Here is a 12,089-nt window from a genome sequence, read left to right as displayed (position 1 = left end):
CACCAGACCAAAGCCCAATTAAATTCCCGAGATGAGTATTTAAAATATTTACCTTTAAATTACGAAGGAAGTTGAAGTTTGATAGGCTACTTCTGAATAAAATTAAAAAAAAAAACAAGTAAAGTAACTCTTGGCATCAGGATTCAATGAATCAGCATCAACAAGCAACTGCAACTGGCATTTCTCACACAGAACTGATGCTTTTTCAATTTTTCAGTCCGTATCTTGCAAATACTGGCTCCTGTTGTAATTTACTGGTTTTCTGCCCCTAATTCAATTAAGGCTTTAGGTCAGAGATAAAGCTGTTCCTAACACAGGAAAGCAGAACTGACTTGATACCTTGTAGTAATGATAACTTTACCTAGCTGTCTATAAACAGATAGCTATAAATAGATCTACCTCTCTATTCAGTGAGGTTATCAACACACAGGATCTTAAGGGCCCCTATGCAGACCCACCCTTTCTCTATTGAACGTACAGAATCAGACTCTGACATTTTCTTTTCAAAGATGCCTCAGCATTATTATGCCTATTTCACAGATGGCAGACTAGAGACAATAAGGCACAATTTGTGAAAGATCCAAGAACATGTTAGTGGCAGGGGTAGGAATAGGACTCAGCTTCCCAAAAAATTCCACCAGCCCCTGCTAAAATTACCACTCCTTTCTGTAAGAAACAGACCTTGCTTTTGCTCAGCTGCTCACGGGTTTTCTTTACATCTTACCCTCTGTAGTGGAAGCACTGTAAGCAACACTCTCTTCACTGCTCATTCTGCACACTCACACGCAGTTTGCAATTTCTCCACAGAATCCATGGAGCTTTCCTGAGACGTTTGTGAAGGGGTTGGCAGCAGACTAGTGATTACTGTCAGGCCCTGGATATTTCCAGATAGGTACCCTGTAGGTTTGTCAAACACAGGCCCTGCTCCCACAGCACCCACGCAAACAGCTGCAATGCCTGCCATCACAGGCCATCTGCCATGGTCTGACACCTTTCTCTTGCTCTTTGATTTCACAGAGCTTCTTTCTGACCTTTCTCTGTGTAACGTTTCCCATTTCATTTTGTCCATTCAGCTTTATTCATTCCTTAGTTACTGCCTATTTCTGTACCTCGTCTGTTTCCCACAGCATAGAAATTCCCTTATATCTTTTTGAAGCTTCATTCACTTGCCAGACATGTGATTTTGGACAGCAGGAAGGAGATTCTGAAAAGCTTTCTATCCAATAAGATATTAAAGCTTTAATTTTTTAGTCTTTTATTTGCATCAGTCAGTTATAGTAACCTGTACCACTAAAAATAAGGAGTTTTTGCCTGCTGTCTGCTAAGTGCACAGCACCCTCTTGTGCCCTGCAGGACAGTGGCCATTCCACAACCACTCTGGTCTCTCCTGGCAAGTTGTTTATTATACTCCTGGTTTACCTATACTCTGAGCTTCACTTCCTCTCCCAGCGGCCTATCAAAGAAACCCCAATCACTCCCTGCAAGAAAATAAAAGATATAATCGAGGTGGTGTTCTTATGTGCTATTTTTAGAGGCATGTACAAGACGACAGCAGAAGTGTCACAGAGCAAGCCTAAGCAACGCATAGACCTGAGAAGGGAAGAAAATGCAAGGAGCAAAGCAAGCTTCTAGTTCTCTGATTGCACTAAGGCTGAGGAGCCAAATGAGAAACCTACTGCATGCTGCCCTCCCACCATCTGAATTTCATTCTACCTGCACAGCCGGTTACACCTTTTGGCTCTTTGTTGCAGTAACAGGGACACTTGATCATAGATTGCCAATCACCTATTGGATCTGGATAAGTTTTTTTTGGGGGTATGGGGAGGAGTAAATTTGAAAATACATTGCAATAGATAATGCAGATCAGGACTTTGGCTTCAACTGACACTATGGTAATACAAAATCGCTCCAGTGATTAGTCTCAGAAATAAAGATTTATTTATAATGTATGCTTCTTCAGTACTCATAAGCAAGCCCTCATAGCTTTCTTACCTGTTATCAAAAAATACTTCTGGTACTAAATTTTACTTCATATTGTTTTGAAAAAGCACAAGCTTCCCAGTTAGAAATGGATGCCAAACAAAACCCAGACATTCTGCTCTCCACACAGATGGGATCCCACACAGATCAAATCCCAACTATCAGCTCCTTTATCTATGATCCTGGCTTCCAGGCTTCCCTAAGGCAAGGGGGACAGCATGGGTTTGAAAAACATGCTTGTAAAACAAACGGGATAACAATCAAAGAACTATGGAGGGGTTTGTGTCAAATCCTTTTGTGGAGAATGAGGATGCAAAAACAATTTCTTGCCACCTCCCAGCTGTAGGAGTTGAATAAGCACAACAGTAGACAGGTGTTGGACTAAAACAACAAATCCCTGGCTTTCCATTCCTTTAATTTTCTATTCAGGATACTACTAAGAGAAACCTCTAAAATAAACCAGGGAGTGACAAGCCACACTGGTCCTGGAACTTTAGCGTGCTTGCAGTACTGTATCATGGCAAGCAGTAGGAAACTAATACAAAAACATTCGCTTCCTTGCCTAGTGAAGTAAGAAATAGCTTTGCGTGAAAATAACGTTTCATCTTTCCCTTAGAAAGTTCTAGGCCTTCCCTCAAAAGGGCTCAAAACTTCCTAAAGTGATTTAAGTAATGGAAGAAAAAAGAAAGAGCAATCATAGTACAGACACACACAAAGGATTCAGATCTCAGCCAACAAATCCTTACTGACAAGAGACTGAAACTGAAAACTGTCCATCCTCATTCATATTTTTTAACAGTTAATTAAGCATATTTTTCCATGAAGGAAATTATTCCAGTCTTATGGTTCATTGAGTTAAGGTACATGTCATGTCCAAGGCTGCTGTACCAGGTGCACAAATGATTGCAAAGGGTTTTCCTCCTCATTATCATACATTAGCAATGTGTCATGGGAACTAACGTTCAAACTTGAATGACTAACAGTATGCTAATCAATTAACCAAACACTGAAATCAAGTGCTAAACAACATCTCTGAACAGAAGTCCCATTTTTATTCAGATACCTACCATTTTGGCTTTAGAGGGTTTTATTTTTGAGAAAAACCTTCCCTGGCTATGACCAGCGTGTTTTTGTGTATACAGCCAAGGGGCACCTTTGGACAGTTTTCCCTCTGATCTTACATCTAAGAAGGACTGTAAAAGCCAAAGAGAAAAAAGGTATATTCCTTTGTCTTACAATTTATGAAACTGTAGAAATTGTGAACTGAAGCTTGTTTTACACCTGCCCAGTCCTTCACTGCTGCAGCCATGCCACTGGGAGGGAAACTGCATCAAAATGAATCAATGCAGCAGCAGCAATGATTGAATTTGAAAACTTGAGACACTGCAGTTCAGCAGCCAAATGAGACCAGCCTAAACCCATCAAAAGACTTCCATCATCTGCTCTAGACAAGGTGGCTCACGCAGACATGTGGTCACTATCTTACTGTAAACCATTTACAGTCACTAAAAGCATTCACAAGAGATGGAACAGTGCAAATTATGTTTCCTTTTCCCCCCTCAGGAATGAGTTTGTATCCAGCCACGACAGTGTAGTCAACTGCATGCCCTCTACATAGTGTATATACTGGTTCAGAATTACCGCAGCTTTAAAGTAAATTAAAGGTGACTAAAAGTGAAAGTTCTCCTAAGCTGTTTCACAAAGATATGCTCACGTATATCCACTGCTACTCTTGCATGTATCAAAGTCACAAGTAAAGCTGGTCTCAGGTTTCTTCTAAAATGCTATTTATCTGATCAGATTCGCCAATGGGTCTGAAAAACCTCAGCGAGATCAGAGATTCTTTGGAAGCTCAGAGCTTCTAAATAAAAACATATATGAGAAATCCAACATTGGATTTGTAGAGGAAAACTTACAAAAGTCAGTGACTTTAAAGTAGCAGTTGAACCATAACTTTCATATCTGAAACCTGCTGCAACCTGCACCCAAGTTTCAAGCAGCAAAGCTGAACAGAGAAGGAAGTTTGGGCAAATTCTCAAAGCCCCAAGACATCACAAACTTTAATCCAGCTCTGATGTAAAGCTAAATAGATCATTATTTTTAACCCATGACTGCCATTCTAAACATAGCATATTTGCTTAAAAAGATAGGAAACTAATAACTCTCAGGAACTGATTTTCTCCAAATTGTGCACTCCACACTCATTCTTTCTAGCCCTTTTAAAGAGAACAACTTGCCAAACACTTGATCAAAGCATTCAGAGGATGAACACACCACTGTGCAATCTGGCTAGGCAGAGGGTAAAGTATTATAAATGGTGTATGTTCTAGTGAAAAGGAGACAATTTTTCCTTGCCTGTAAGGAAGGAAAACCAGAAATTATTTTGAAACATCTGGGAAACAAAACTGTATTCTCTCAGTAGGAAGTATATAGTTTTAATTTGTACTCTGTCCCACACTGAAAACCAATTGGAGTTCTCCTTGTTCTAATGAGCAGCGAATAGATTTACAACAATTAAAACAGTTGACAGCTGATGTTTATAAAAACACCACGTATATATTCTTTGAGTATAAACCCCTCCAGATCATTAGGCCTGCGTGATACTCAAGAGTAAAAAAAGACAACCAAAAAAACCCCAAATGACCCAATAACAAAAAAGAACCAAACCCAAAACAAACAAAGGACTTGAATTAATTTTGCTATTAACATTGTAACGTTAATGGGCTGAATGTCTTTTCCAGACCAAAGAAGATGGTGCACTTACCAGGATTTTATGCAAATTCATACCAAATACAATCCCAGTGAGAAAACAGTTGTATTGACAAAGGCATGGCTAATTTTATTGGAGGTCAAGGTATTTTAATGACTCCTCAGTTTGCTCTGATAAGGGGATTTCACAAAGACATGACAAGCTACCTCTCTCAGCTGTATTAATTTTTTTGATGTGGTACAAGCTAGTCACAACTGTGGGAAAAAGCAGGCTGTATCTTCTAGATCTTCTTTCTAATGCAGAGAAAAAAAATCCCCGAGACAGTCATTTGTGCTTACTTCCCTTCTTCCATCTACCATGCTGACTACTGCTGCATACACTTCATGGATTTAAATATGCAGAAAGCACAGAATCATAGAATATTTGTGTCAGTGGGGATTGCAAGCATTAGTTGAGTGGTAGAAATAATGGAAATGGTTATTACACCACTCTGTTGTCCTTTACCATAAAAAAACTTCACGAAAAAGACAACTGATTAAAAGATCAGATGGTAATTTTAAAACAGGACTTGAAAACTGCCCTTTGAAGTGCATCACACACACTGAATTATGTGCACCGTTCCTACAAGTGTGCAATTCCATATTTTACAGGTTAATTCTGAACAGCTGGCTTTCTGCAAAATAATTACTCCACAAAAATGCATCTGTATCTGCACTGGATCTACACAACACTAAGCAGTACAAAGGGACAACAAACAACAGATTAAGACTTGAGGCAAGACAATGAAGACTAGAATCTGCACTGTGTTCAAATGGAAGTAAACTGGAGTGCAAATGTATGTTTGTGTGTACATGTCCATACCTGAATGAATACACGTGCAGTTCCTTTATTTTTAAATCCAGAGGGGCAATCTAGTGGAAACAACTGAAAGTCTGGCCCCTACGCTTCATCTGTAGAGCTGTTTCTGTGGACAGATCTATCATTCTTTTTAATTCTGAGCCAAAGAAATAAAATTCCCTTTTCTAAAGTCAAGAAACACCTGGTTCTTTTATATCCACCTGAAGAACAAAACCAAACAAAATGGTAACAAAGATCCTTGAACCAAAGGAATGAAATACCCTGATGCAAAGGACTTTGTTTTACTTTTAAAGTACAAAGTAAATGTTGAAAAGGCCTGTACACTTTACTGTATGCAAAAAAGGTTTGCAAGATGACAAAAACTCACTGTAGTTACCAATCTCTTGGTATAACTGAAGTGCCTACAGTCCTGTTCATGATAGATGAACCTGGTGATTCACGTGCCTTCACTCTAAAGTGATCTTTCTATCCTCTTACAAGTTTCTCTGACTATACAGAAGTATAGTGTCCCTTAGGGAATGCAGCATGTTTTGACTTAATGCCTTCTGACATTTCACTCGCCTTGTTAATAAGATGGGTGAAATGTCAGGTGAAATTATATCAGCGAGTGCAGCAATCCCCAAAAGGGAGATGTTTGGAGCCTTGTAATACTGCATCTGGATTTCCTTTTCAAAAACATGTTGATAACCAATGGTAATTATTACAATGACTAGCTTTCATAATTGCTTCAGAAGTTACTTACCTCCCTGACAACAAACTGGGGGTACTTCTCTGATACTCAGTGATATTAGACATAACCCCCAGAATTTTATTACAGTCAGGTTTTTAAATGGTGCATTAGTAATCAGTAGCAGAGCTGGTCTCTTTAACACAACTTCTTTCAGCCTACATGCTGATTCCGCAGCAGTACATCGTAGTTTTAAATACTAGAACTTCAGGAGGACCCTTAGTATTGGGAGGTGGAGATGCCTTAGTACTTGGTTGCGCAGTTCCAGCATCCAGTTGTCCCACACTACTACACAGTGCTATCACGCAAGGGTAACTCACTGCCAGGTGAGGCAGGCAGAAGGCATATCTGGTTTATGTATATAATTAGTGTTTGGATGAACTCCTTCCTACATCTCCTTATGCAGTCTTCACAGTTTTGGAGGCTGCCTCATTTCAGGGATATCAAGACTGAGACACATCACCACAAGAAGGTAAAATGCAGAATTTCCTCCCTGGGGAACATTAGTGAAGTTAATGGGCATTAGTGCTGGCAGTATGTGGAGTGTAGCTCTCGGTTCATCACAATCTCTGGATGGTTCTACCTAATTTTTTTTTTCTTCAGTAACAGAAAAAATAAATCAGTCTCACAAAAATGGAATAAATGAAGTATCTTAAATCTCAAACTTGAAGGGAACCCAGAAGAAAAAGTATGTTTGCTTTAGGCTCTTGTAAATTTTTCAGGAAGTTAATGGCACAGAAGATGAATACTGTAAAAATATTGTTGATGTGGAAACATGTGGAATGTACTATACTCTACATTTTCTCAGGCTGTGCTATAAGACAAGATATTTTTAGGGATCATGGAATGGTTGCAGACTATTTAAAAATAGAGATGCCAAAGATGTCCAACAATACACTTTTAACAGAAGACTAAAAAAAATAATTAATTAATTTTGACTGCTAATTTGTTTTCTTTTTAGAAAGCGCTTTCAGTTGTTAACCAGGGATTTAATTTGTTAATTCTTACATTTTCTCTAAGATATTTCTCAGTAGAATATAATTTTCCAAATTTTCCAAAAAGTCATCTCCTATCACTGATGGTCAAAAATGTCTTATCTATGCATACAACGAAAGGCTTCAATTTCTTTCTTGTCACAGACACTTATGCAAATCTCTTAGTTCCTTCTGCTGAAGCTAGGCAAATGCTAAAATTGTACTTGCATGGGTTCTTCTGACACAGATTTTACATTATAAACACTTTATTTGCTTTTCCTGCAAATACAAGTCTAGCTCCCCACTTTTCCTTTATCAATAAGGTTTTATTTGTTTCTAGGAAGATGGTTTGAAGTTAACTAAGTAGGTGCATATAAAGTCCAATTATTCAAAGCTACCAGAGACAGTACTATACCAATGTCAAAGCTTTTATATGACTGCCATGGACACAGGCATGGAATAGCTGTCAAGGCACTGATATGGCATCTCTGCAGTCCTCCTCAGAAGTTCCACACCAAGAAACAGCTTTGGAGTGTTTGCAGTTACTAACAATGAACTGATAGTGGTGGGAGGAGCACTTAGTTTAAAACTGCTTTTTGTTATATTGCTATTGTTGGGTCTCTATAAGCAGGGCCCTTCTTTTCACCAAAATGACACAAGAAGTCCCATGTTAGGCAGAAGAGCATCTCTCCTCTGGCTACTATTCCAACCAGGTATTAGTACATGCTATTCTGTGAAAAGACCAAAGAAATATAGTTCTAAGTTGTACCACTGCAAGTTTTAATGACTAGTTTTGGAGTAAGATGACTCACTCTCGATGCACTCTTGAGGCTAAAAAAAAACCAATAATCCAATAAAGGATTAGTTAATGCAAGTATTCAAGAAAGCCCTAATGATTTTTAGATTGCTTTTAGACTTGTCACTTTCCAGAAAACAGAGTATACTGAGATATTGCCACTGATAACATGGCTACCAGGCTTCGCTCTATAGCGCATCACCTGATTGTGACTTTTAAAGTACTGCCTCCTGCCTTATGGCACATCATTATCACCTAAGTGATAGAGGGCAGAACAGAAGGATGCAGAGTCACAATACCTGAGCCAGGAATACAGCTTCATAATTCCTGATAAGCTTTCTGGAAGACTTACGTGCACAGAGTTTTACGCAACATAAATATTCTACACATTAATAAAGTACAGGTCAAACTCTCCGTATACACGTTCTAAGGCAAAAAATCCATCTAAACCCCAGCATTTTACTTTGACTCACACTTACTGTGTAATACCTCAGGACCTCAGTTTCTCTTTTTCAAACAGGGGAAGGATAAAACTGCTATTGAATCACTTTACCAATATTCAAGCAAGCGGAGGTTATCTTTATTTGGCAGCGCTGGGTACATGAAGGATCACTCCACCAAAGTCATGCACCCCAAAGGAACCTTTCAACCCCCTCTTTATACAAGTCACTCATGTCTATTCATTAACTTTCCGGGAACTCTTTAACATATCTTGCACCTGGACAGTTAGCACACTCCCTATGTCACCCATTCAAGGATTTAGTGCATCTTCAAGTTAATGATATTAACATATTGTGCCTGGACAATTAGCACACTCCCTATGTCTCCCATTTAAGGATTTAGTACATCCTCAAGCTAACAGTAAGGGTCTCCTCAGATAAACGTGAGCACACCGTTCTTTAAATAAATCATATATGGCCCATTATTCACTATAAGACTTACAGGCTATACAGGGTATAAGATATATGGCTCTAAATCCTTTCTTTTAGGAGTAATCTTTGCTATGAAAGATGCTGTATTACCAATAGTGCTTGCAGGCAATTAAAAATGTTAATATTCTTTGTACTGTACTTGGTGTACAGCTGCCTACGCCTACAAATACATGAATCATGGGCCTCTAATTCAGTTTCCTGCAGTGAAACCAAGACTAGCTTAACATTCTAATGAAGGAAAAAACCCTTAATTCACTACTTATATTTAATGAAATGATTTATAGAATAGAGACAGTGTTGGCACTGAAGGAAGAACCTGCAATACTTATTTCCACTCCTGACCTACTGTGTAACCTAGGCAAAGTCACTACAGAGCTCAGTGCCTCAGTTTCCCCACTGTTTCATATGGAAATAACTAGAAACAGCAACAGGATGGAGCTTTAAAGTTAGATGATACTTCTCTTAAAAGCTTTCAACGTTTCCATTTTAAAAGGCATGGGCTTTTAAATATTTATATTTTAACAACACAATAGTGCCTTGATCCAAAGACACATGTAGATAGCTTGGAGCTATTAATGGGGCGAGCAGGCCTCCAAGAGAGCGACTACCTCATTCTCCTTTGTGTCCTAGCATTAGCTTATGTAAGACAGGTCTTGCAAATACAGAGCAAAGCATAAAACATTTATTTCCTTATTTAAAGCATGAATTAACTAGCCCCTTAGATAGGAAAATCCTGCATTTGAACTGCCTTCCCTTCTTTCCCTTGAGTTATTACTGACAAGCGAATATCACAAAAAGTGATCTCATGCAATGGTTTGAGTAATGCAAAGATAAGGTCTATCTTTGTGAAATCCAGTTTAATTGCATTCATTTAAGTCCACCTTCTACATTCATACTGGGACTCCACTCCACCATTTCATTTTATCCAGACATAAATGATTTATAGTGTAGTTCAGAGAATAATCAAGCCCTGAATCTAATCATTGGTTTAACTATGATGAACATTCATTAGATTTTTTGGTGTGCTCTGTTGTTCTTGCTTCCCTTGCTATGATACTTACTCATTTTATTTTTCAGGAAAACAACCCAAGATTATGAACATTTGGAAAAAAAAATTGTAAAGCCATACTATTAGTCTAGTATCTCTCCTAGACAAAGCATTAGCAGTTACAGCTGAGACCCTCTATTAAATTCAGTGGTATAGTATTTCATTTCAGGAGATTACAGTACCTGATTCAGCTACATGTCAGTGGAATATGTGAATGCATCCAGCTTTTGCAAATAGCTGAAACATCCACGTGCCCTGCCCTGATTTCAGTGCTTGATTTAGTTTTCATTTGAAGTATGTATGCTTTCCCCTTTCATAAAACTCTACAAATTGCTGCTATCTGTAGAATTTGGTTGCCAGTCAGATGGTGAGCTGGGGTCATCACAACAGCTGTCATTTCAGGAAAACCCATAGTTCCTACTGTTGAAAGATCACTGTGCCTTACTTCTCTCACTGAACCCTTCACTGAAGCATGTTATTTTCATACCCGTTCAGACATGTAGCCAAGGTGGAAAAACATGCTACTGCTTGAAGATGTGAGGAAAAAAAAAAATCAGCTCAAAACCTTACTTGGCTGGAGTATATTTCTCTGCTTGATTTGCTGACTGGGACTAGGAAAGTGGTGGAATCCAGCCCTGGACTAAGTGCATTTTAAACAAAACAGCACCTGTGAACGTCTTGCTCCCTCCCGTGGCTACAGAGCACTGCATAGATGGTCTCTTTCTCTTTATTCACTTGCATTATTTGCAGATAAATCCCATTTATATGAAAGGTATCACAGTCAGGAAAGGCCACTGGAGAACATCACTCTGCAGTTGCTCCTTCCCCACCTTTCTAAGTATCCATCCCCACATTCTGCCTGCTTTTCTGTCCCTGCCTGCCCTCCCTCTTTTTGAAACACAACTATTCTTTATTCTTTCCACCAGCTTTTCTTCATCTTTGCACTTCCCTCATGAAGCTGCTTATTCTTGGGAACACTTTGTGTACAGAAAAGGAAAGAATGTGGTTTCTTTTCCATGTGATTCCTCCCTAAAATCAAAGTTGAAATAGGAATTTTGTTAGGGAACTTAATGAGGCTAGTATTTCTCACTTATTCAGCCACGTACACTTAATTTCTTCTAAAAGATGCACTAGCTTATTCAAAGAGACTGGTACTAATTTACAGAAAAACTGGCTGCTCACATATACTGTGCGTGCCCTGGTTTGCCCATCTCCTTATAAACCCAGGCAAATCCTGCCCCACGCTGAAGATGCCCAGACAGCTGACGGCCTGGCTGCGAGGACACAGGATGGCTTCCAATAGTACAGGGACTGTGCTGGGTTCTGCTCAAATTCCAAGCAGGCGGGATCTCAGCCACGTTGTCAGGATCACAGCCTTTCTTGGTGCATTTCCAGCACACTAATACAATGTGTATTTTAAAAAAATTCAGACATGTAAATTCCTAATGACAAGGCATTTGGTTTATCTGTACAAACTCACCCTAACAGCAGTGAAAGTCTTTGAAAGTATTAAGAAACAAACTCATAGAACCATTCTGCAATAAAGAAGAGACTGAGTACACAGTATGTGTTTTCCCCCCTGCTTCTGGCTCCACTGCTGTGTTGTTTGCCTTATATAACTGTTCTAGTTAAAAGAACACTCCTGACCTAAGAAAACCTACTCCAACCTTATAATTTTTTGTTAAATACATGGTGGTCATCCACAGGTTTAAAAGTAGTAAAGAGTGGGCATTCCATATTTAACTCTGAGTCACTCCATTGTATGTCACGTAGAGACAACTACTGGCAGACTTTGGAAAGACTTTTTCTGGATGAAGTACTGACAGGAGTTCCAACTCCAGTGCGTCCTCAGGAGCGTGCCCACTCCCTACAGGCAGCTCTTACACCGTATGTAACCTCCTGCATTCTGTGAAATTCATGTTTGCAGGACCCTGCCCCCAGACAGCTTGGCTCTCTCAGTGGAAGGCTTTCTTGAGAAAGCAGCACATCGGCTCTGCTCCAGGGGTCTTTACAACCAACCAACATACATTTCCTCTTGAGAAAGGTGGAGCAGACTGTCTACCA

The sequence above is a fragment of the Falco cherrug genome, chromosome 3 (genome assembly GCF_023634085.1).
Source record: "Falco cherrug isolate bFalChe1 chromosome 3, bFalChe1.pri, whole genome shotgun sequence".
NCBI lineage: Eukaryota > Metazoa > Chordata > Aves > Falconiformes > Falconidae > Falco > Falco cherrug.
The sequence above is the reverse complement of the archived record's forward strand: the minus strand, read 5'-3'. Positions refer to the sequence as shown.